This window comes from Trachypithecus francoisi, unplaced genomic scaffold, assembly GCF_009764315.1.
Source record: "Trachypithecus francoisi isolate TF-2019V2 unplaced genomic scaffold, Tfra_2.0 Contig01585, whole genome shotgun sequence".
Taxonomy (NCBI): Eukaryota; Metazoa; Chordata; class Mammalia; order Primates; family Cercopithecidae; genus Trachypithecus; species Trachypithecus francoisi.
In genome coordinates this window covers 4,014,943-4,040,819 of record NW_022681444.1, presented here as the reverse complement: position 1 = coordinate 4,040,819, position 25,877 = coordinate 4,014,943, and the positions used below count along the sequence as shown (strand labels likewise).

Sequence of the window (25,877 nt, the reverse complement as noted above, 5' to 3'; positions counted from 1 at the left end):
TTTCCGAGAAAGAACTAGACTGCAATTTGCAGAAATGGCTGGAAAATAAAGGACCACGAAGTGCCTAAGCATTTCATTTTTTTTTTCTTTCTGGCATCAGTTAGCAATTACCCTTGAACTTCCCTTCCTTCCCCACTTCCTAAGACATCCCAATTACTTCAGCCAAAAAACTCACCCAAACTCCCAAATCACCCCACCCCCAACACACACACACACACACACACACACACACATCAGCAAGATCAAAGGCATGGGGGAAATGGGCTCTGACAACTCCTTCTTTCCTCTGCCGGGCTCACACACTTTTCTCACTTATTAACTGAGAACAGAGAGGCTGAACAGCTGCCTTGTTATTTCCAGCAACATTTGGGATAGAACCAATTTCCAGTCTGGCCAAACGACCTGAAGCCCTGCCGAATGTGTTGCACCGACTGCCCCCAAATCACCAAATGGACGGCGCTCTAACAGGGAACACATTTTCCTGGTTCCCAGGCAACCCTGTGGGCCCGCGGAGTCTGCGCACGCCTGGAGCTGAGTCCCCAGTGCTGGCCTGAGCTGAGGAGGAAAAGCCTCCCAGGCTCCAAGGCAGGGCCGCGTCTTTACCTTTTGTGTCGCAGATTCAAGCAGAATGACCAGCAAGTAGTTGGGGCTGGGGCCTGGCTGAACGGCCTCCACTTAAACACCAGGAGTTAGGCCAGGTCTATTGTTTAAAACACTCATTCTCCCTGGGAGCCTGCACGTGAGCACATGCTACAGCTGAAGGCATGGAGTCACATTCTTCCTTTTTTCATCTGCTAGGGAAAAAGTAGGTGCATCTGCTGGTGCATGACACAAGGATCCCCTGCCTCCCACACGCACAGGGGCTGCTGGGAATGGGGTTGATGGTACGGTTCAACTTGCACATAACTGGTGAGCGGGGCTAAGGAATGAGACAGTGGGACTTTCATAACCACCAAGCCCGCGGCATTCCAGGTGTCCTCAATCAGGCAACCTGCATGAAATTTACACAGAGACTGGGCAAACAGCTTGGGATCAGTCACACGGCTAAACTAATCGGCTCTTCATATTCCACCTGGCTTTTCATTGCTTACCTGTGACCAGAGGCTGTGGGTTCAGGGGCATCTTTAAAGCTAAATCAGAAAGATAAATAACCCCCCTCCAGATGACATGAGTCCTAGGCACCCGCCGAGGGCCTTTGTGCCTCCTCTCTTTCTGCCTCTGGAAGGTAGTGGGAGGGTCATGTCCCACCACGGAGCTCCCACAGTGCCTCGTCCCTCTGTCCAGCTTTTCGGCTCCCCTGTCCTAGTGGGTTTGAACTCCTACTACTTTGGGAGCTGGAGATAGGGAGATGCAGCCTTGACCATTCCACTGGGCTTGAATCCGGTTCTCACAGAGCCTTGCTGTCTCTGGTCTCCAGGGTCCCTGCTCAGAGCCTGGATGGGCTGCAGCTCTTGGGATCATTTGCTTGAGACCCTCTACTAAGTACCCCTGACCCCTGACCACCTGGAGGTGCAGCAAAGGGCCTAGGCCTTTGAGAGGGTCCCCTCTGCACTGCTTCCCAGCCATTCTTTACAGTGGTGAGCACCTACTGTGGGCTGGGCCAGTTTGCAAACTTTATCTCATTTCATCTTCACTGCAATTCTCTGATGGGGCTTTTTTCATGCCTCCATTTTTGTTTCTACAGCTAAAGATACTGAAGCCCAGATGGTGAAGGGCCTGACTCCCTACGACAGTGGTAGTGTGAAAAGCAAGGCTGGGCACACTCAGCTTGCCAAGCCTCTTCCTCCTCCTCTGACCCCTGCTCTTCTGGTGATGCAGAGATGCCACCTAGGGTGGAGTACGTGACCCTGCTGTCCAGCACAGCCCCAGCCCCAGCCACTCACCGCAGGGCCCAGTCACCATGGGAGAAAGGCCAAACAGTGCCCCTTCCCTGCCTCAATGTGTCCCCTTTGGGGCCGGGCGGCACAGCTGGTCTGCACCTGCAGGGCTGCAGGACATCCCTGGGATACAGGGTGTCATTCCTCCTGCTTGATCTGCCTCCCAGAACTCAGCCCTGAGCAAGGAGCAAGTGCCCTTTCAGCCTCCACTGAACCAGCCTGAGCTGGAATCCCAGCTCTCATTAGCTGTGTGACTGGGCGAGTTGACTGAGCTCTCTGTGCCTTGGTTTCTGCATCTGTACACCGGGATAAATTATGTCGACACCTCTTTGGGTTGCTACGAGACTTGAAGAGAGTTTGAGTGAAGCACTCTATAAATGCTAGGTAAGTGTTCTTAATTTCCCAAACATGAGAAAACGACCAACGTCTGTTCTGGCACCCCTCCATCTCTATGCCCTCCCCACCAGCCCTATCAAATGTAGTTTCCTGTAAATAATCCTCACATGGGGAGGGAGCAGGGCTGGGGAGGGAGTGCATCCCTGGTCCACAAGGCTGCCATGACATGACAAATAAGCTGCAGGCTGACAATGTCTCCAAGACATATTGGAGTTTACTTTGTCATTTGGGCTTGCCATCTGTGCCACCCCAATGGGGGCTGGCTTCCCAGGCTGCTCTGGGAGCAGGCGGTAAGAGTCCACTAGTCCCCGGACAGATCTGCAAGCTCAGCCGGCCATCCATTAGGCTGCCTAATGAGAGGAAGTGGAGCTTGCCCATCGCCCGCCTGGGAGCCAGACCTTCCTTCCCAGGGAGGGCCAGGGGCTCTGCTCTGCACAGTGCAGGGAGCGGCAGGACTCATCACCTGATGGGCCCTCCCAGGCTTTGGGCACAAGGGAGACCAGACTGTGACATGAACTTGACTGCAGAGCTCTCACAGTTAACTCTGATGCTAGATGCGAGGAGGCCAAGGGCACCTCTCATGGAGTGCTCAGCCTAGGAAATGAGACAGCAACTTAAAACTAAGAGTGGAGGAATGAGAAAGCCTACTACAGAATTCTGTAGGAGGCACAATGAAGGTACCCATGGGCCACTGCCTTGATTTGCTGTGTGGCGTTGGGAAAGTCACTTAACTTCTCTGAATCTCGGTTTCTTATTTGTAAAATGGGAAGCAGAGTGGTTTCAAGGATTTAATGAGTTTATATATGAAGGTGACTTAGCTCAATAAACATTGACTATTATTCCTGACACCAAACAGACACAAAAGTCACTTGCTTTTCCATGGTAAGGCCAGTCACGAGAGGACAAAAGCTAGTCTCTCGCTGCAGGTAATGATGTCACAGTCACCCCAGCCTAAGCACACCTGCCCATGGGACTCAGAACATACTGGGCCCAGGCTAGCTCTGTCCAGGTTCAGAAATATTCCCATGCCTCTGGGCAGAAAGGAAGTGGCTAAATATGCTGAAGTTAAAGGCTGTCCTTACTCTTAACCATGAAGAATGACTCTCTGCCTTCCTCTGGAAATGAGCCTTAGCAAGGAGGTGCTGTGGGGGGTCACTCTCATCCGAAACCACATTAATGACAGGAAACCAGGGAGGCCAGGCCTGTCTGTCAGATAGCAAACCTGCGAGGAAAAGGGCCTGCGGGTCTCTCCGGCCGTCGCCATCTGCCAGGACGGTTCTGTGGACTGCAATATGTGCCTGTGGCCACCGAGCCTTCTCAACAGAGGGACCAGAATTCTGCAGGTTGTATTTGTATGGTGGCAGGTCGCATCCAGTTGGTGTGTGGGGGCCCCATGTGCTCTGAGCTCCCACTCACTGCCCAGAGCTCTCTAGGACTGTGTGTTACTGACCAGTCCTGGCCCCGGGGCTGGGCACATGGGAGTTTCCTTGGTAACTGCCCAGTGAACGAATGCCCTTTGAGAGACAGGTGCAAGCAGCTGGGCAGCTGACAGGAGCATTGGCAAGTTACGGGATCATGTCCAGCCAGGGAGGCAGCCACTCTCTAAAACCCCTGGCCCTTACTTCTATGCCACGCTTCCTAGCACTCTGCTGTGGGCCCCTGGCATATCACCAGGGAAGATGGGAAGGTTTCAAACAAGCACTTCCAATGATCAAAGTTCTGGGATGAGGCTTGATATGGTTTGGCAGTTTGTCCCCTCCAAATTTCACATTGACATGTGATTCCCAATGTTGGAGGCAGGGAGCCTGGTGGGAGGTGACTGGATCAGGGGGCAGATCCCTCATAAATGGTTCAGCACCATTCCCTTGGTAATAAGTGAGTTCTTGCCCCATTAATTCACCGAGATCTGGTTGTTTGAAAGGGCCTGCGACCTCCCCTTTCTCTTTCTCTTGCTCCTGCTCTTGCCATGTGATACACTAGCTTCCTCTTTCCCTTCCGCCATGATTGGAAGCTTCCTGAGGCCCTCACCAGGAGCAGATGCTGGAGCTTCCTGTATAGTCTGCAGAACTGTGAGCTGATTAAACCTCTTTTCTTTATAAATTAGTCTCAGGTATTTCTTTATAGCATAGAAAATGGCCAAACACAAGGCTCTTGAAGTAATTTTTAAAAAGTGAATTAACTGGTGTTTCATGGTGAACCATAAGAATAGAAGAGTCTAGAAGGACAGTCAGCTCCTTTAATAACAAGCTGATTATTTGGCAAAGAAAGGCTCTGAGCATGGCTGGACTTGCAGCATATGTGTGGTCTCTCAAGGGGCATTCATTCACTGGGCAGGGAAACACTGAAAGCAGGGCTGGTGCCCGCAGCAGGGGATGAGCTGGTGGAAGGCACTTGAGAGGCATGTGCTCAGGGTGCACAGGGGGCTGTGGTGCTCACAGGACCCAGCAGAGGAGGACAGGAGCTGCCAGGGAGGGCTCTGGGAAGAGCTGGAGACACAGACAGGTCGGAGGCTGGCAGGGGTGTGGTGAGGAACAGGAGGGCTCTCTGTGGTGGAAGAGACGACCACAGCAAAGGTGGAAAACTCCCAGAGGAGAAGCCTCACCTGGCCAGAGCAGAGGGAGGAGGAGGGGCAGCGCTCAGAGCCAGGGCCATAAGGGACAGGAGCACCATGGAACTTAGGGCCAAAAAATGCCAGATGCGACAAAAGGGGAATTCTATTTTGATGAAGAGTAAAATACACAATAGACCTTTAACTGTCATAAACCTTCACGGCCTCAGTTACACTGCACAGAAACATACAAAATAAAACCAATGATCAAAATGATACTGGCATGAGAAGAACTGTGCAAAACAAAAGCTACCATTCTTTGGTCAAATTGAATGAATGAATGTATGTATCTATATGGGGGTGTATATATCTATATGGGGGTATACATACCCATCCATCCTACTTGACCAAAAAACTTTAGTGGTGGGGGTGTGTGTATCTCAAACACTGTGACAGAAAGAAGATGTGTTTTCAAGTATCAATGAAGCATTTAGTAAAACTGATATATATATTAGACTGCAAGGACTAAAGACACTGGAAAAAACAAAATATTATGGAGGTCATATTCTCTGATAATTATGTAATTAAAGTAGAAATTAAGGTTTCAAAAATTACTTAGAAATGTCTTTTCTAACACTTGAGTCAAAGGGATAATCAAAACTGAAATTATGTATTTATAAATAAATATTACATATGAAAGCTACAGAATGCCACCAAAGCAATATATAAGAATATTTATATAAACTTAAATACTTTTATTAAAAATCAAAAAATGACAGAAAACAAATGAGGGAACCATTCAAGGGAAGCTATAAAAAAACTAAAATAAATAGAAAGAAAGGTTAAAAAAAAAAAAAAAAAAAAAAAGGGTGGCTGGGGGTGGTGGCTCATGCCTGTAATCCCAGCCCTTGGGAGGCCGAGGCAGGTGGGTCACCTGAGGTCAGGAGTTGGAGACCAGCCTGGCCAACATGGTGAAACCCCATCTCTACTAAAAATAGAAAAATTAGCCAGGCGTGGTGGCAGGCGCCTGTAGTCCTAGCTACTCAGGAGCCTGAGGCAGGAGAATCACTTGAACCTGGGAGGCGGCGGTTGCAGTGAGCCAAGATGGCAGCATTGCACTCCAGCCTGGGCAACAGAGTGAGATATGGTCTCAAAGAAAAAAAAAACAAACAAAGAACTAATACAGATAAAAATTTATTAAATAGTATAAAGCAAAAGTCTAATGGCTTTATAAATTTAAAAAGCAGTTATTTGAAAAGATAAATAAAGCAAATAAATCTCTAGCAAAGTTAATCAAGAAAAAGAGAGAGAAAAATAACATTAGGATATATATGACTACAGGTATATTAATTTTAAGATAAATATAAACTCTTAGGTAAAATTTTGTAACAATAAACTTTAAAATTTAGATGAAATTTAGGTGAAATGCCTATATTTTCTTTCAAAAAATACAAATGATAAAACTGACTCAAGAAAAAGTAGAAAGCTTGAAAAAAATCACTAATTGTGAAATAAACTGAAATAGTTGTCCATATCCTTGAAATGCCCCTAGCTTCCAGGTCCACTTAGCTCAGACAGAATATATATATTTTTGGTGTTCTTTTTTCCCCAAAATGAACAGCCATTTTAATATTTTAGAAATATTTTTATATTTGAAAAAAACTTAGATCACACAAAAATAACATTTTGATAAGCAAAAAGCCTAATCTTACTTATATAAATGCCCAAATCCTAACTTAAATAGCAGCGGCTCAAATCTAGTACTATATTTAAAGAAGAATGCACCGTAATAAAAATTGATTTCAGAAATGTAATAATAACTTTCTAAATGCTAAATCATCAAAACAAAATAATCTGTATCTGTCAATAAGTGAGAAAAAATATTACACTACATTAAAATATTCCAATTGTTTATATGAAATTCAAATTAGTGCCTGAATTTATTTAAAAAAAAAAAAAAACTCTTTGGAAAATAGGAATAGAGAGTGCGTCCTTTACCACAATCAAGCCCTCTCTTCCAAATTCCCAAAAAATCTGTCTCAGACTTAACTGTGGGGCCCTAGAAGCATCCCCATTAAAGTCAGGAACCAGGTAAGAATGAAAACTACTGCCACTGCTTTCAATGTTTTAGCCAAAAATACAAAGCAGGAAAAACCAATGGGGTATAAATGTTATCAAAGAGACAAAATGATCTGTATTTGCAGATGATGTTATCTTCCAAGAAAATCCAAGTAAATAAACTAGAAGCTATTGGAAATAACAAGCATACAGAGAGGTGGCCAGCTACCAAAAGAAGATTAAAAAAAAAAACAGGGCCAGGTGGAGTGGCGGAAGCCTGTAATCCCAGCACTTTGAGAGGCTAAGGTGGGAGGATTGTTTGAGGCCAGGAGTTCGAGACCACCCTGGCCAACATAGTGATAATACCCATCTCTAAAAAAGAAAAAAAAAAAAAAGACCCAACAATATTAAATTAAATATTTAATCACCAATGAAAATAAGATGTGCAATGCAGGCTGGGTGCAGTGGCCTGTAATCCCAGCATATTGGGAGGCCGAGGGGGAGGATCACTTGAGGCCAGGAGTTCAAGACCAGCCTGGCCAACATGGTGAAAACCTGTCTCTACCAAAAATACAAAAATTAGCCAGGTGTGGTGGTGGGCACCTGTAGTCCCAGCTACTTGGGAGGCTGAGGCAGGAGAATTGCTTGAACCCAGGAGGCGGAGGTTGCAGTGAGCCGAGATCATACTCCAGCCTGGGCGACAGAGTGAGACCCTGTCTCAAAAACAAACAAAACCAAAACCAAAACTAACATAATGGGCAATGCAACACAATTTAAAACCTAGGAATTATATGAACAGAAAGCAAAGAAAGCTATAATACGTTACTGAATAATATACAAAGACATTTGAATAAATAGTTATATCTCTGGAACGAAAGATGGGGCATTTTTCTAAATGACCATTCTCCCCAAATTAATGTATAACTTCAATGTTTTTTTCAATCAAAATCCTGAAAGTATTTTCCTTGGAACTTAAAGTGATTCTAAATTTCTATGGGTAAAAAAGTTATTATTACCTGGAACATTCTGAAAAATAACTACAAAGAATAATAAGATAAGAAATTAAAATACATACATTTATAATAATTAAAAGTATGACCTTCCCATTAGAATACGCATTCATCTCAATGGAACACAACACAAGCCACAAAATACATCACAGTAAGAGGTTATTATAAGATTGTTTTCCAAATGAGTTGGTTAAAAAGAGATTATTTAACAAGTGATGCTGGGACGATAATAATTTGGAAAAACATAGACTCTTATCTTGTCACACATCAAAACAAATCACAGCAGAACTAGCTACTCGGGAGGCTGAGGCAGGAGAATGGCGTAAACCCGGGAGGCGGAGCTTGCAGTGAGCAGAGATCCGGCCACTGCACTCCAGTCTGGGCGACAGAGCGAAACTCCGTCTCAAAAAAATAAATAAATAAATAAATAAATAAATAAATAAATAAAGGTACTAGAATATACCAGAAAAATGAAAAGGCTTTTCTCAAATGTGATGGCAAAGACACAAAACATAAAGGAAACATGAAATGAAAGTACAAAGCAGAAACTGGAAACAAGCAGTAGTTATGTGAGAGCAAAAGAAGGCCTTGTTGCGTGAGAAGCTCCTGCAACTCCATGAACAAAAGTAAGACTGCAATGGAAGAGACGCTGCGGACAGAACAGGCAAAGATCTCAAGGAACCCAAGTGGCTCAACACAGGTACCCTTAGCAGTAATCAAAGAAATGTAAATTAACAAGAAAATACCCTCTCACCTTCCAAACTGACAAAATTTTTTTTAGAAAAATTGCCAGTTAGCAAGTCTTGTGTGGAAAACCAAACAAGACAAACCTCTTTCATATATGCAGAAGTGTAAACAAATTCAACCATTACGGGGGACAATCTGTCATCATATGTCAAAATATTTAAAAACGTGTTTATCTATATATTTATCTAAAGGAATGTTCACCGAAGTAGAACTTTTAGAAATGAAGATAATGTAAAAACCCAGCCACTGAGGAACGGCTAGGTAAAATACATTGTATCCATAAGAGGGAGGATGATACAACCATTAATCCCAGCCTGAGGACCACCTGACCTAATGACAAGGGACAAGGTGCATGACCAGGTCTCAAAGCAGAACAGACACTCGGAGTGTTAGAAAGGAACAAATTCCTGATACATGCAACAACATGGAAGACTCTCAAAAATGTTATGCTGAGAGACACACAAAGCTACATATTGTATGATTCCATGTATATGACAGCACTGGGCAGGCAAGTGACTGCCAGGGACTGGTGAGGGGGAGGGAATCGCCGGAAATGGAGGCGAGTGAACTTGCGGGACTCATGGCTATATTCTGTTTCTGGAGGTGGCTGTCATATAATTTGACATTTGTCAAAAGTCACTGAAATGTGCACATAAAAAGCTTGGATTTTATTACATGTAAATATATCTCGATAAATCTGACTGAAAAAGAACCCAGAATAGACAATTAGGTAGACATATACTTTTACATGTAAATATATGGCATAGAAAAAGTGTTAAAAGGATATACACTGAAATGGGGTTGTAAGTGATATTTTCTTTCCAATGTTTTCATACATTTTGTAACTTTTCTACAATGAATGTGTAACTTTTATCATTCAGGTAAGAAAAGGTTTGTGTCTGTTTTTTTAGTTATTAAAAGAGGAAGAAATATCAGTGAACTGTTTGGTCTAGGAACAACTTTTTACTAGGTTCTTATAGGAAATGATGGGCGGGTCATGCTCAGTTGGAACCTCAGTCCCTCCTGCCCTGAGGCAAAACCTCTCAAGACACCTCTTCCAGCCCCTGCAGGGTGCCTGGCCCTCAATGAGTGTTCAAAGGATTGGTGGAAGGGTAGAGGGACAGGAGGTCCACCCTGTCCAACAGCTTCATTTTGCAGCTAGGCATACTGAGTTCCAGAGAAGGGAATCATGGTCCCATGTTTGGAAATGGTCAAAATGGGGCTTAAACCCCGGACAGTAGTGCCACTTCCACTGTGCTGGAATACCCATCAAAATCCCTGAGCTCTCCTAAACACCCCAGGAGGACACAAGCTCTTGATGGGTTGAAGATAAAAGTCTGCACAGGGAAAAGCTACAGGCACTATCGGCCAGGGTTTTCTAGACTCTAGGAAGGTGTCTGATGTCTCAGATTCACTGATTTTTTTTCCAGTATAATTACTGACTTTATATTTTGACAGCAAACACTCACTTTTAAAACTCAAAATAGCTTCCTCCAGTGGGTAGTGTCACCATTCCCGAGTATGTGTTCCCACTTCCCTGTAACAGTATGACCATCTGCCCACTGCCGTGTGAAAGGCATGCTGGGGGAAGAGGATAAGTTTCTGCCCTACTCATGTTGGCCAGCTGTAGGCCTTGCCACTATGGCCAGAAGCTTTAAGAGCCACTGGGTGTTTCTTCCAGGTCTCACTCTTCCCTCTACTATAAAAACAGCAAGTTACAGATGGGAGCTGCTCTTGCAGCCTGGGTCCCAGAGTGCAAAGACACGTGGAGCAGGGTTCCAGCCAATCCATGGTCACCAAATTGGAACTTGAGTGACATGGTGATACATGTCACTCAAGTTCCAAGTTCCATGTCACAAAACGGTGATACTGTAAGCCATTGTGATCTGGAGGGGTGTTTGTTACTGGCATGATAACTGAGGAAAGACTGATCAATACACTGACTTTAGTCCCATTCTGAACAATGATATCCACTGACAAGCTATTATGAATGACATTTTTTAACAGGCCATCCATGTCTACTCTAAAATCTACCCCACCATGAGTACATGGCTTTGGGAAGCATGCGTCAGTCTGAGGGAGGAAGTAGATAGAACCCCAGAAGATACAAAGAACCAGTTCTGATGGGAGGAGCCTCTAGGGCCCTGTGGATAAAATTCAGAAAGGTCTGATTTTCCCCTGAAGAACTGTAAGCTGCATCATCAATTTCATTATTCACTATGCTCATGTGTGTTACTGCTTTAAAAGTACACATCAATTGTAAGACAGATACAAAATTCAGAATTGGGAAAGTACATAGGGACAGTACATCTCAGATTCAAGGGATACAGGGAAGCTTGAAAAAATCAAAGTCAAGGAGATGATTATGGGCTAGCTATTTCTCTAAGCAGTTAGCTTCATTATTAAACCCAGCAGCTACTAATTCTTAAAGCAAAACCCACCCTGACCACCTAAATATAAAAGGTCCTTGCTGACTCTACTATATAATTTAGATATTCTGCATAACAGGTACCATTCAACTATCTAGAACTTTCAGTCAGCTACATCATGCTCTAATCATTAATGGTCCACTTGTTTGGCTCAGGTATATCACATTTGCATATGCAAATCACACCTAAATATTCTGCACTATTAATGTTATCACTAATTACATAATAATAGTTACCAATTTCCACATGGATCAAACTTACAGTTTTGTAGCTATTAGAGAAATTGTGCTTTGTAATTAAGATAATCCTCATTTCCAGATGCTAATTAACTATATAATAATTAGTCCCATTCACTAATGCAATTTACGGATTTTCATCTTTATTGATAAAGGAGTGTCTTCTTATCGGTTAAGAAATAATAGCCCCAGAAATCTTGCAGAGAAATACCTTTCCTCCTCTAAAGGTTAAAAGGTAAATCCATTTTTATCAGTCTCATTTGCGAATGCAAATTAGGTCTGATTAATCAAATCAAAGATAAATGTGCTAGTCTTATTTTAGGACAGAATGTATCGCTTACTGAGTTCATCTCTTTTCCCCTTATAAAGTACACAGATAAACAGGGTTCACCAAACAGAAGTCTTCCTAGTGAGAGTAAATTCATCGACGGTCAGATGAAAGCTCTGAGATACGTGCCTCTCTCTATTACGCTCTCTTTTGTTTTGCCTTCAAGCCTCACAGAGGAATCTGGAAATAGCTGTGTCTTAATGGTTCAGCCACAATGGGAATGAGTGAGAGGGTTTTGTGAGTAAATACAGAGGAAAAAGGGATAGCCACATTTGCTTGGATTATTAAGTTTTCTGTGCTCCAAACAGAATACAAACTGGCACCTCCCATCGTGACTAATGAGGGCTGCATCGGGAGAACAGAAGGGCTGACAGCCAGCGAGGCCTAGTTGGCAGGCCCCAGCCCAGGCCTTGCCGCATTCATCATCCGCTAAACCAATCCACCAATTCCGTACCACCATTTGTCATTAATTATGCTAATCAGCACACCATTACTCTCTGATGACACTGTAGCTGTTATTAGCTAGTTATGGCTTTTCAAAAGCACAACTTATTGTGCATGCACGGGCTGTGCCTGCATTAGCCTACAGGGAAGAAATGTCCAATTATGAAAAGAAGAAATTTGCTATTATCTTTTTATAACAAACCAATTTAGTAATTAGAAAAGTCTCTGAACTCACGGGTTCTTTTTTTTCCTCCCTTAAAATAATTGAAACAAAAAAAGTGTACTTTTCAATATTTCTCTGAAAGAGGGAAATACCAAAACAGAGATTTTTTTGCTACACATTTAAAAGTGGGGCCTGGGGAACAACTGTGTGTGTGTGTGTGTGTGTGTGTGTGTGTGTGAGGGGCTCACGGAGGTTCCTGTTGGGCTTTTTTTTTTTCTGATTTTGAATTAGCAGGACTACTTTATTACGTATATTTCAGCTACGACAAATGCCTGAAAGATGAAAGCACACCCATGTGACCTTTTACAGTTCACTCATGGCAGAGGGAGGCTGTTCCACATAACGATGCCAGACTGTGCACACCTTACCTAGCAGATGCTTCCACGGGAAGGTCAGCAACAGCCTCCTTTAACCCCTCACAGGCCCCAGTGCCACCGCCAAGGCTGTCAATGCCTCTCAAATGACCTTGGAGAGGTACTCCGGCCTAGTTAGCACATGTCCTGTGCACAATTTGGGGGAGGAAAAAGGACTGTACTCAGGCTGGCCGAAGAATGGATGCTCTGGAGTCAGCAGCCAGACCCCATTACAGGAGGCCCTTTTCTGAAACACAAGGCTCCATCCAGCAAGGGGCTTGGGCTGACCCTGGAGTGTCTGCAGGACTAACCCTCAGGCATCTGTCCAAACCAGGCATTAATTCCAAGTTGTTGTGTTCAGGCTGGGAGTCTTTACCACTAGTTTTAGAAGCTTAGTCTGTATTAAGAGCTCATTAATATCATCAGAGTAAATGGGCCTATTAAAACATCTTTAAGCAATATCTGAACATAAATCTCCCTAAACTATATTAATGACTGTACTTAAGATACATTATATGCAAGTCTTAATGAGACATTAGATAGCATTTTGAAGATTAAAATTAGAGAATCCATATAAAGTCTGTCCACTTAATGTAGCCTTAAGCTATACTGATGAAAGCATTACTACCAAATTATTACTGCATTAGAACAAATATTTTTAATCATCTCTGATTTATGCATTCTCTTTTTCATATAATTTTCATTTTCACAAAAATATATTTTGAGTTTACAGAAGAGGGTATGTGAAAGGTTTCAAGTTTCTGAAGTTCTGGAGGTAAAGTGAATACAAAATTGAGTTGGTACTGTACATGTGAGCGTGCTCTAGGCTCTGAGTCACATTTCTTCATGTTCGGTTTAATTAGTCATTCTAGTACTATTAGGAGCCAAATATATTACCTTACTGTGAAATGTCCTTCAAGACCAGAGTAGATACAAAATAGAGTTAACCAAAAATATTCTAAGGCTGGGCGCGGTGGCTCAAGCCTGTAATCCCAGCACTTTGGGAGGCCGAGACGGGTGGATCACGAGGTCAGGAGATCGAGACCATCCTGGCTAACCTGGTGAAACCCCGTCTCTACTAAAAACTACAAAAAACTAGCCGGGCGAGGTGGCGGCGCCTGTAGTCCCAGCTACCCGGGAGGCTGAGGCAGGAGAATGGCGTGAACCCGGGAGGCGGAGCTTGCAGTGAGCTGAGATCCGGCCACAGCACTCCAGCCTGGGTGATAGAGCGGGACTCCGTCTCAAACAAAAACAAAAACAAAAACAAAAACAAAAATATTCTGAAGACCAGAATACAGTACAATGTACACGGTACTGTGTGGCACTGGCAGTGCTAACACCTGGGTTTCTAACAGAATCTGTGTTTCAGGTCCCTGTGGAGACCCCAGACTCCCAGAGAGCAACTCTTATCCTGTGCCCAGTGCCCCCACCCTCAGCGGACCCTGCGAGCTCCCTGCCCAGCGCTCTCAGACCTCCCAGGTCTGCTACTTTCTGTGGCTTGTCTTTGTTTCCCCAGAGCCTGCTCAGAGGCATCAATGCAGGCCTGCTTCCACTCCAGGGGCCCCTATATGAAGAGCAATCAGTGTTGCTGGTAGAAGTATATTAAAAAAAAAAAAAAAAAAAGTCTGATTCCCCCAGGGCCAAGGGAATCGAACCCTTTAAACAGACCCAAATCCTCCTCAAATCTGTTCAAACAAGGATGCATTCTCAAGCCTGTGGAATGGCTGATGAGGGGGACCAGAACTATCGGGAGCAAGCAGATGGACCTTGTAGCAATCGAGTGAGTATCATACATGGGATTCGACTCTGCTTAAAATAGAAAGATATGTCCCAAGTCTACATAAGTCCTGATAAGACTTAATACATGATGGGCTCTTTCGTAAACAGGTGAACCTTCAGACTATATACATAGGAATATTTTTGTATAGATTTATTGCTATATTTAAAATACCGCATATCCAAATAGGATTTCTGATGCAACAGAGAGCTCTCTCCCCCGACCCCTACCCCACTGTGCTCTGGGAAGAGGTCCTCCCAAAGGAAGGAAACTGCATCCACTCCTGCATCAAGGCGACAGCCCCTCAGTCCCATTTTGGAGTGAGTCGGCTGAGTACTTCATATCCCACTAGTAGCTGAGCCATAGAGAGAGTGTTATCTGAGAACCTGGACGAGGATCAGCCTACACAAATGTCACCTAGGGGCACACACCACCTGGACTTGGATCCCACACCAACACAAGGGCCTTGGTGATAAACAGACCCTTTGGAAAATGTTAGAGATGAATTATCATTGACACCTTTTAGACTTTTTTTGGATACTTTACACTAAAGTGTAACCACCTTTTATAAATGCTATTCAATTATGAAAGACTTTTGGGATTATGTAAATCAAGACAAGTCAACCAGTGACACCTCTCTTAATAGAATGAGATTATCTGGGTTTTTCCTTCTTCAAAGGAGAAAGTAGCACAACTTAAACACGCTGGTCATTAAAAGAAGGCTCCTCCCTTAGCATGTAAAATCTGTAGCTACAAGCCTATTTCCATTTGCTTTTCCCAGATATTCTCTCCCCAAAAGGAACTACTTCATAATACAATTTTGCATTTTTAACTGTATGAATTAGGCATTCTTCATAAATAACAGCTATGTTCTATACACAGAAGTTCCTTTTTATTAGGGACACAGTAATGAACAATGAGCAATGTGTTCTATTATTCTTTGTCAAATCACAAAATGCTACATTAGAATAACTGTGCTGGTCAATGTAATATAGTAGATTAAATTCAACTTCTGTGGAAAAACCACTGTAAAACAGCATGATAAGAAGGCTATAAAAAATTTAATTTTACTCCAAACTCCATCACAAAAAAAATGGTGTGAAAAGTAATTTTGCATAATCAGTACACGCCATCTGGAACAATTAACTGATTTCTATAGAACTATGAGGATCAGTCATATCTGCTTATTAAAGATCAGAAATTATACAAGTAATAAATCCTTGAAAAAACTGAGCGTACTCCCGCCTGTCAACGCTATTTTAACTTCAAATACTGAAGAACGCCTGATAAGGCTGAAAAGAAGAGATTAATATATGCAAATTACATCCAGCATTTAAAATCCCCACAACTGTCTCCGGTTTTCTGTCCCTTATTGCTGCCTTTATGTTTTATTCATACACCAACTCACCTGTCACTTCATAAGCTATAATATTATGGGGGTATTATTAAACAGCATAAAGCCGTGCTTTAATTGGAAAGCTTCATTGCATTTTCCAATTATTTGGAGTAAATTAAAAGCAGATGCACATAGTTTAATAAGGAGTCTAATATCAGTTCCGGGAAATCAAAATTCATTGTCATTACTATGCCGTGATAGTTTTGCAAACTGTACTCAATTTCAGAGGTTTTCAAAAGAAAATCTGTCTATGCAATCTGTTAATTGTCATTCGGTTAATAACTGTTTAAATATCCGAACTACATAGCAGCTTCCTATTAAAAAAAATTAAACTATGGAGTTTATGCAAGCAAACAAATACAGCATGCCACTCCTGGGCTGGGCTGGACTTTTCAGACTTGCTTGTTCACCCTAAAACAATGGGAAGGCTCGAGAAACCCACCCACACGGCAGCTCAGCCCCAGAGCTGGAGGACAAAGAACAGCAATTTTGTACTTCTATAAGCACCAGAGGTTACGGTACCATAAGACAGCTCTTGGTGGAAGGGCAGAAGCCATGTTATAAATTGTATTTTCAGAGGTCTGCTCTGCTCAGCAGAAAAAATTAGCTTCCAAAGTTTTAATTGGTCCATCTAAAATAAATCCATTTAATGAGTAAATTAACTGATGCAGGACACAAACATGGAAAAAATTAAAGAAAGCAAATGTTGTGAGCAGTTTGTTTTTAAAAAATTGACCCCTGAAGGGCTATTCCCTTACTAGTTCATGACCCATGAGTGGAGTGCCCCTTAGGCTCTGCAGGGGCCAGCTACTGTGCCCACAAGTGGATTGGACTGCCAGACAAAGGACTATATGCTGAGCCACTATGGATTTAAAGAACCAGACCTTAAAGGTTCCTCTTCATAAGGAATCTTGCCCACAGATGTAGTTACAGTTCCACAGCTACGAGTTGCATATCCATACACATACGTGTAGCTGAAGCATTTACAAATGAAGAGGCATTTACAAATGAAGAGGCATAGGTATACTCAAACTAGTACACGTAACCTTTTCACTTTTATACTAAGTGGCAGACTTTTTCAAATCCTATGTGTGTAAATTATAATAGGACAAGCAGTAATTGACTTTGAAACTCCACCCACTGCGAGGGCTACAATTAATCTGTTTTTAGCATAAGAACTGCTGCTCTGCAAAGTTCATAACTTGTAGGTTCTTTTTCCCAATCCAATTAAAACCTAAGAGTGTACCTAAAAGGTGGCTGCACAAAATTTACTCTTCAGTTCCCATTTTTCCCATTTCAAAGGGCGTATCTGCTAACATCCCAATCGCCAAAGGGCAAGCCCCTCCAGACCAGAAAGGACACCAAACGCCTGAACACAAGACAGCCTCCTGGCAAAATAACCAGAAACTATGCTCAAAGATGAAGATAAAAGCCATTCTTGTGCAGTGATCCAAAAAACAGCATCTTTTTTCCCCAAAATTACCTGTTTTAATAAAGTAGACGTACTGTGCCAACTGAACCATTTAATTATCTGCAAAAATGATGAATCAAAACAATAGTTTGCAAAAATAAATGACTAACCTCTGATTAAAATGTCTGTCCTCATTAAATCCAAAGAAAAGGCATGATATCTTTCTAGAAAATGTAGCCTGAAGAAAGCAGCAGTCCCCCAGCATCGACAGCCATACCCTTTACGGTGGCAGTGACCTGCCATGAGACGGGACATCTGAGGATGTTGTCTAATCTACTCTCTCCAGCCCTGAGAAAAGACGGTGTGCCCCTGTGGCCTTCGAGCCTCTGGGGGCCGCCGGCCTGGCAGCAAGTGAGCTTGGGGACAGGGGACTTCCAGATGATGTGCTCGGTGGGTGGTGTGATTGTGGAGCAAGGAAAGAAACTTTTTTTTTTTTTTTTTGGCTAAAATAAGAGGTTCTGGGAGGGGAGTGGTTGGAAAGGAAGGAGCCAAGGCCAAAGAGAAAGAAAAAGAAAGGGAAAGAAGGAAAATAATTTAAAGCGTTGAGTGCCGACATTATCCCTCTCAAACCAGAGCTGACTTGATGAAAAGGAACACGGAAAATTGAGGCTGATTTAAATGTTGAGAAGTTCTCTCTTTAAAATCATTTTACCCAGTAGCAAGATAACATCTCCAGCAAATACATATTTCTGAACCAGAAGGGAGGGTTTGCCTTCTATTACGCCAAAAGTTTCCCTGAGCCATGCCAGGTCCCACCATGCATGAGCTCTCTTTGTCAGCTGCACCCTCTCCATCCCCAGCTGGACTTTTAGGTGGGGTCACACTGCAGGGTGAATGATACCAGTGCTTTCTGGTATAACAGGCAGCAATTCCCTGGAATAACAGTATGGCAGTTACAGCAGCTCCTGTTTCTGGAGTGCCCACTTGGTACTAGCCACTAGGTATTTCATGTACATTATCTCTAATCCTCAAATTCAGAAGAGAAAATATAATTCAAAATTTCAAAAAAAAAGAAAACAGACTGAAATGTTATATGAACTGTCTAAAGTAATGTAGCTGGAAAGGGTGGAAACAAAAGGGTGAACTGGTTCTAAGACCCAGGTCCTCTCAGAATTAATGAAACATCGAGTATCATGCAACGTCTCCTGTACGCCAGGCCCTGGGCTGGGCATCAGGCACACACCAGTGAAGGAGACATCCTCATCCCACCCTCCAGGACAAACCCTGAACTCCACATGATGCCCAGAGGTGGATCTCCTTTCTTAGAACTTGGAAACCAAGCAAATGGCCAGAGTTTTACAAGAAGTATAAATAGCCAAGGGGTTTCCTGGCCAAAGAAGTTACGTCTTGGGCCTACAAAAGGCACAACCACCTTTGGCAAAATAGGGGTGAGTGAGGGCCGTGTAATTCATGAGCCAAGGACCTTCTCACAGGAGTGAAACTGGCGTTTTGCTACACAGGGCATATTTCAGGTAAACATGCAGTCAATGAAACATAAAGACGGGTGCGTTTATTGCCTCTAGGTAGCAAGCGATTAAGGACTTCTAAGTGTGTCACCAGAAGCAATGCTTAGGGCCACCGAGGCAAGCTTTACTCTCTCATTCAAAATTATGGATGTTGCCTCGCCAGTGGATCATGAGATCGTTCATGCTATAAAACAAGTCAGGCGTAAGGAACTGCTCTCTAACAAAGGATCTCAACCTTGGAGGAGAGTGCTGCATCATTCATTGTCTTAGAGACAATTGTAAGACAAATCTGGGGAATCAGGAGCCTCATTCTCTGGGATAGGTGATAAATATATTCCATCCAAACTCCAGGCTGCAGGACTGAAGATTTTTTTTTTTTTAAACAAATGCATTTAGGACCATCACTGGCCATTAATAAAGAGGGAAAAAGCAATTCAGTATTCGGGGCACAAACACCAACTGTGTGACAGGGGATGGATTCAGGTACTCCATCCAAACAAGACAGGTGGCTTCGTTGTTCTCAAAAAGATCAGAATTTCTTTTGTCCTAATGTCAACAGTTACATGCATTCGTTCTGACACAAAAGGGGGACCCTCATACTGTGTAAGAGTTGAAAGATAAATCTCATCACCAAAGCTTGTGCAACTGTCCAACTGCTCCCCAACCGCCTATGTCCGTCCTTAGCAGGCCATCGAGAGCTTAAATACCCCATACCCCAACCCGGAATCCAGTGCCCTGCCACTATTGTCCTAACTCAGAGATGCTTGAGCAAGGGAGCTCGGCAACGCTGGAAGCTGGGGGACACAGAGGGCTGGAAGCAGGCAGGAGTGGAAGCTGGGGCTGGGAATGACTGGCTCACAGGTGAGGGTTATTCTGGAGCACTCACAGGAAATGCTTACAGGCTGTACTGGCTCAGTAACCTTGGGCTTGGGTTTAGGAGAGGATGGCTCTTAGAAGGCCCAGTCTAGAGAACGAAGCTTGCAAGCAGGAAAGGCAGGGCAGCACACAGGTGACTATGAGTTCAAACTAGAGCTCTGCCCATGGGCAGGGTGCGGAGACTCACGGAACAGGAGAGCTAGAGTAGGGGAGAAGAAAACTCGGGGTTCAGGCCCAATAAGTGAAACGATGGGCTTGGGCTGCCCACCATCACTATAGGCTAAGAGAAGACCACCACAAAGAGACATCCCAGTGCCCAGGGTTCCCCAGACACAGGTTCACAGCAGCAAGGCCAGTGCAGCCTCCACTACGAAGGCAGAGTTCTTTGAAGCACCTGGTATATCCCCTTTCCTGGCTGGGAAAGGATCTGAGAAGGGGTTGGGAGGGCAGGGCTGTGGATACCGACAATCACAGCAACACATCAATAGCACTTTCTGTGTCCCAGGCATGGTTCTAAGCCTCACCATAAGTCACCGTCACCCCCATTTTACAGGTAAGGAGACAAAGGCAGAGAAGGGTTCAGTTCCTTGCCCAAGGTCACTTAAGTAAGGAGGCCCTGGGCTCCCCACCTTCACCGTTTTGCCCAACAAGAGTGATGGGAGCCACACTCCCTATTCCTTTTGTCCTTTGGATCTGGCATTGCCATCAGCCAAGTGTCAAAGGCCTCACTCTGATGAGGTCCCAGAGATGATCATCCAGGGGCCCACGTCAGAGTGTAAACAGTGCTGAGGCCCAGTACACTAAGTGAGTCCTAGCACGATTCACTCCAGGTCTGTGTGCCATTTCCAACCTTCGGTTTGATGAGGGGAGGGAAATGGTCACACGCAACCTGCACTAAAGAAGCGTCCTCGGTACCGTGGTTTGGAGCTCAGTGTCTGCAGTCAAAGAGACCTGGGTCTGAATCTCAGCCCTGCCACGTACCATGGTTGTAACTTTGAGCTGATCACAAGCTCTCAAGACCTCAGTTTCCCCATCTGTAAAATGTTTTCTTGGTAAGGATTTGCTGGGATTAAATAACATAATGCATGGCAAGTGCATATGATACACCTTACACAGGGTAAGTAAGAGGAACCTGGGTATTATTCAGTAAATTCACTTAATTAATTCAATCCATTTTAATAAAGCAAAAACTACTTTAGCTCCCTAAATGTGTTTCAAGGAAAGAAGCTGCCTTCATCATTCTCCCTCTCAGCTGAGAATTTATTATTTTGAGAGAGACAGAGGTAGAGAAAGAAACGAAAGGCTAATTTGGCATATGCTGCCTCTAGGCAGGAGTGTCTGGTCACCACACTACTTCATTCACTCCAGAGTAAATCTCTGAAGCCGTGCTAAGAGCAGGTGAAGGGCTGGGCTCAAGGGGGTTCCCTTGGTCTTCAGCATTTCTCTGGCCAGGTCTAGAATTATGCTGTCTCTGAGGAAGGGAATTATCAGGGGGACATGGGGGCATATTTCTGCTGAAAAACTAGACAAAGAAGATAAACATACAGGGAGAAAGGTGTCAGAAAGTTGGTTTTTCTGTGTTCGTGTGTTTAAGAACGTTACAGTCAAGGCAGCGTTTGGACAGAATGCCTGTGAAGTCCAGGGCCAGTAAATGCACATTTGCTGGCCACTGTGAGGCCTGGGGCATCTCGAGGTGCGGAACATACAAAGCTCCTTCCCACATAGCTTTAAGTCCCGGGAGGTGGGCATTACCACCTCCACCTTAGACACCAGACAATGCCTGGTGCACAGGAAGCGTCCTATAAGAATGAGCCGACTATTGCTATGTTCAAATGATCGATGTTGTTACTGCAATTGCTGATATGGAGAGACGTGGAATTTAGATCCAGAAAGGCTGGGTGCTCTGCTGGCCTCACTCGGCCAGTAGGTGGGAGAGACAGGCCTGCATCCAGCTGTTTGGGCTCCCGCCCTGCTTCATCCAGCTGCCCTCAGCTGCCTCGACCACAGATTTAAGCCTTTTCCAAGTTAAGAACGGGATGTGGCCCATTAAACCAGTGCCGCCTAAGCTCTGCCATGCTTAAAAACCAAAAAGAGAAGGAAAGCACAGTGGGAAGGTGGCTGCCTATTTAAGAGCACTGAAGTATCTGTCACCTAGTAATATTTTTATTTTTCATGATGACTTAACTGGAAAAAGTCTTAACTTCTTCCTACCCATGGGGCACAGGAAAAGCAGAAATGAAAGCCTAGAGCAGAAATCAGCCCCCCAGGCACTTTTCCTCCAAAAAACCAAAGGTACCTTGGAAGATTTTATAGAAGTCGCAGCCTCACGCTGCCTAGCACTTCTCTCCTTCCTGCCCCCAAGCCATCATTCTGTCACCTTCTTGAGAAAGGGATCGTGGGCTGCTTGCCACGGAAAACAGCCCACTTCTAAGTGGTGATGCGTGACAGAATGTCTCGGCTTCCAGGGGTACTGAGCTGAGCCATGCCAGAGAGCCTTTTATTGCAAGTTTCTCTGGACTGAGGAAGAAATTTCCTCTGAGCACTCTGAGAAGTAATCTTATATATCAAAATTATATAAGGGAGCACACGGCTAAGAAGATGAAGTCCTTGCTGGACCCAAGCCAGCGTGTCCCATGTGATAATTCTCAACAAATCTTTGGGCTCTTTCTCAGATCACATCCCCATGGGGAGGTGAATATGGAGAGAAGTGACATTCCTACACTGCTTCCTGGTTTATAAAATGTTCTTACATACCCTAGATCTTCACAACAATCCGGGAAGGAAACGGGCATTACTGCATTGTTTTAAAGGTATGAAAACTAGCATTGCCCAAAGTAGCATTGTGAGGGTCCTTGTACAGCTCTAGGGGATGCTATTCACATATACTGTGCCGTGTACAACCTTGGCAACTGCTCACAGCAGCACTGTATGATGGCCAGTACGTGTCAGAGTCAAGATTCTGACCCTGTGCTTCCAACCCAAATGCCCTGTCAGTTCAGGAGCACAGGACAGGGCAGCTCTCGGTGACTGATGAGTGAATGGAGTGAACAATCTTGCTCTTGTCTTTGCCTTTGTTTACTACAACCTCCTCAATTAAAAAAAAAAAAAAGAGAGGGGCGCCTCCATCCTCTCTAAATATGGTCTCTGCCCTCTCAAGGTGCTCACAGGTGAAAACTCTCCAACACAGAGTAGTGTGGGGTAAACCAGGAGACAGCGTCAGCAGCGGGAGGGGAATCAGAAAAGCCTGGTGGAGAGGCAGCTTGGGAACCGCCTTCAGAGCCAGAGCCAGGGACAGAGAGAAGAGAAGGTGGTGAAATCTGAGCCGCTGGAGTGGCAGGGCAAGCATAGCGCAAGACAAAGGCAAGGAGGACGCAGGGAGCGACCCAGGCTGGTGGGACACGAGTGGGGCTGGTTGTTGACAGCCCCAACACCAGGCAGGTGAGGTCTGAGGTCTGAATGAACGCAGTCAGGCTGTGGCGGCGCACAAAGGTGTGATCTGAGGAGCAAGGGGCCTAATTTGGAGAGATGAGTTGGCTACCTGAACAACCGGGCTGAGGCTATAGAAAAGCCTGGTCAAGGAAGACAGTCAAGTAAGGGCTGGGCACCAAAGCCTGATGCCTGCCAGGCTGCAGCCCAGAAGGCCCAGGCCCCGCCCCATAAGTGAGAATGCAAGTGTGTGAAGAGAGGACCATGCTTAACACTCAGCTCCAGAGGACCTGCTGGGGAGCTGATCCTGACCATGGACTTCATCTGGAATCAGATGACCCAGAGCCCAGCTCAGCATTCTCAGGGTCTGTCTCTCTGTGAAGTCCTAGAGGAGGCACTCGCACTACAGAAAACCTCCAGGAGGCAGGAGTTCCCCAAGTGCCCTGTGTGTCTGCCTGCACACACTGTTCATTAACTTCAGTGACACAGCCACCATGGTGGATGTAGAAAAGCACATCCAATTAGCCAGGCCTACATGAATATTTGCACTCTTAAATCTTTTGCATTTCGAAAGGGTTAAAGCTTATTATTAGCATATAATTTACAGTCCTTTCTCCCAGGAAAGGAATAATGCACAGTAAATGCCACATTCATTTTAATAATACATGTTACAGTCTGTGCCCAACATCTGCACAAAGGTAAAGGAGACAGATTTTTTTGACATGTCCCACTCTGCCATCTAAACACAGGCTTTTTGTTTCTTAAGTGACGGAAGGTTTAATCAAGAAAGCAGGCAATTCATCAATCGAAACAAGGCAGCGTGCGTGCGCCTGACAGCACACACATGGTTGTGTACAGAGCAAACCTGGCCACCTGTCAGCCGCACCTTTTACATAAGGATATACAAACACACCATGTGATCAATTCCCCATCCGTTCCCATTCGTTTCTTCTTTTTCTTATTCTATTTTTCTTTATACTTGATTTTGTTGTCAGGGCAAGAGGAGATGGATAGATAAGCGTTCTTATAGGGGATGAGAAAAATGGTTCTTATAGGTGATGATAAAAACGTATCTGCCTTCAAAATGACTTCTTTCCTTCTTGGTTCAAGCACAATTATTATAAATACCTTTTCACTTCATTCAGGAATTTTCCCATATGCTATTATCAGTGGCTGTGCCAAACTGATGTTCCTATCTCAGATCCCGTCCCACCTTCCCATACGCTCACCCACCACCGATTGAGCCAGTTGTCGGGGATTATGAAAATCCTCCGTGGAGCGAAGAACCTCAGGGAAGCCGGGGTTGGAAATGCAATGCCACCCCGAGCCACGAGAACATATCCACTGAAGACAAAGGCCACAGGGACACCTGTGAAAGCAGAGGCTAACACTACTCAGGGGCTTGCACCAGAAGACAGCGGCCCTTTCCCTCCTTGCTGGTTATCAGGAGCACACTCACTCAGCCCACACCCTCCCCTGAGCACAGGGAAAAGGAGAACCGCAGGCACACCCAGAATGTGGATGCAAACTCTGCAGCATCAAACCATGAACGTTACAACATGCCTAACAGTTGTGTCAGCACACCTGACACAGGAGGGAACAGTGCTTCTCAAGTACCCTATTGTTTCAGTCTTTTACCCTTCATTTTCCCAACCCTGCAGTGCTTTCTGATCATTAAAGTATTACATTTATTTTCAATTTTCCGGGTTTTTTTTTTCCCTAATTGAGAGACAGAAATCATGTAATCACTGCAAATGAAAGGAAAATATGTTTGGAATTGTTTGGTATGCTGTAGATGAGTTTTTAAATGATCACATTGTAAGATACACATTTTTTTCATCATAAGATAAAAAGCTGGTGGCAGAAATTTTATCCAATTGGATGAAATATATAAATCATGAATTTCATAATACTGATAATTAAATGTCCATCTTCCAATTTAAATGAGGACTAGATTAAAACTGCATGGAGAAGGCTGATATTCAGAAATCATTAATTATTTTTAATTGCTTTGTGCTTTCCTACTCCAATGTCAGAGCTACATGGCTCACCCACGGTTCTGAGTTACAGATAAAATCCTCCTTCTCTCTGTACAAGGGGCCATGATCCAAACTGACGAGATGATGGACACTGACTTGACCACAACAACATCTTTCCTGGTGTCAAACATCCTGAAAGGGGGGCTGGTATTTTAAAAAGCGAACAGCTATGGAGGACAATAAGCTGGCTTTTTCAGTAATCAAAAAGAAAACTGAAAAAAAAAAAAAGCTGAAGGCAGAGTGGCCAATACACCCCAGTCTGCCCGGACAGATCCAGGTTAAGGCTTCCGTCCTGGGACAACTGTGTGCCCCCTTCACTTTTATAGTCAGCCTAATGCCGATGGATAAATGAAGATGTCAGTGAGCCAATCTGTCTAGGTCCTAAAGAGGAAAGCAATCCCAGCTCCACAGCTCACTGCACTGTGTGGCTTTGCGGAGTTTCTGCATTGTGGCTCACCCTGCATTCATGGGGTGTTTGAGATTTTTTGGTTTTATTATATGCCAGTTTTAATAGGTATTTGCTTAATTTTATTATGTCATTTTCTTCAAAAGAGAAAAATAAGCTTTCTTTGGTTAAAAACTGTGCACTTGGAGATAGAAATCAGATTATAACAACAAATACAACAAGAGAATAGTATGGTATGGTTTCCCATCCTATGGTGCCCTGTATGTTAAGCAAAACCTGCCATAAGACAAAAAACCTTCCCAGGTTAGAAAAGCCGCATTGCACTCTCCTTGGCGGCGCCTATCCTTACAGGAAGCCTCCGGTGCAGCTGT

General features: G+C 44.2%; 1 protein-coding gene across 2 annotated transcripts in view; it reads right to left on the bottom strand.

Moving 5' to 3' along the window:
* MVB12B (multivesicular body subunit 12B) overlaps positions 1 to 25,877 on the bottom strand; it is a 177,504-nt gene that overhangs the window by 49,346 nt on the left and 102,281 nt on the right. The gene's annotated exons all lie outside the window — the stretch shown is intronic.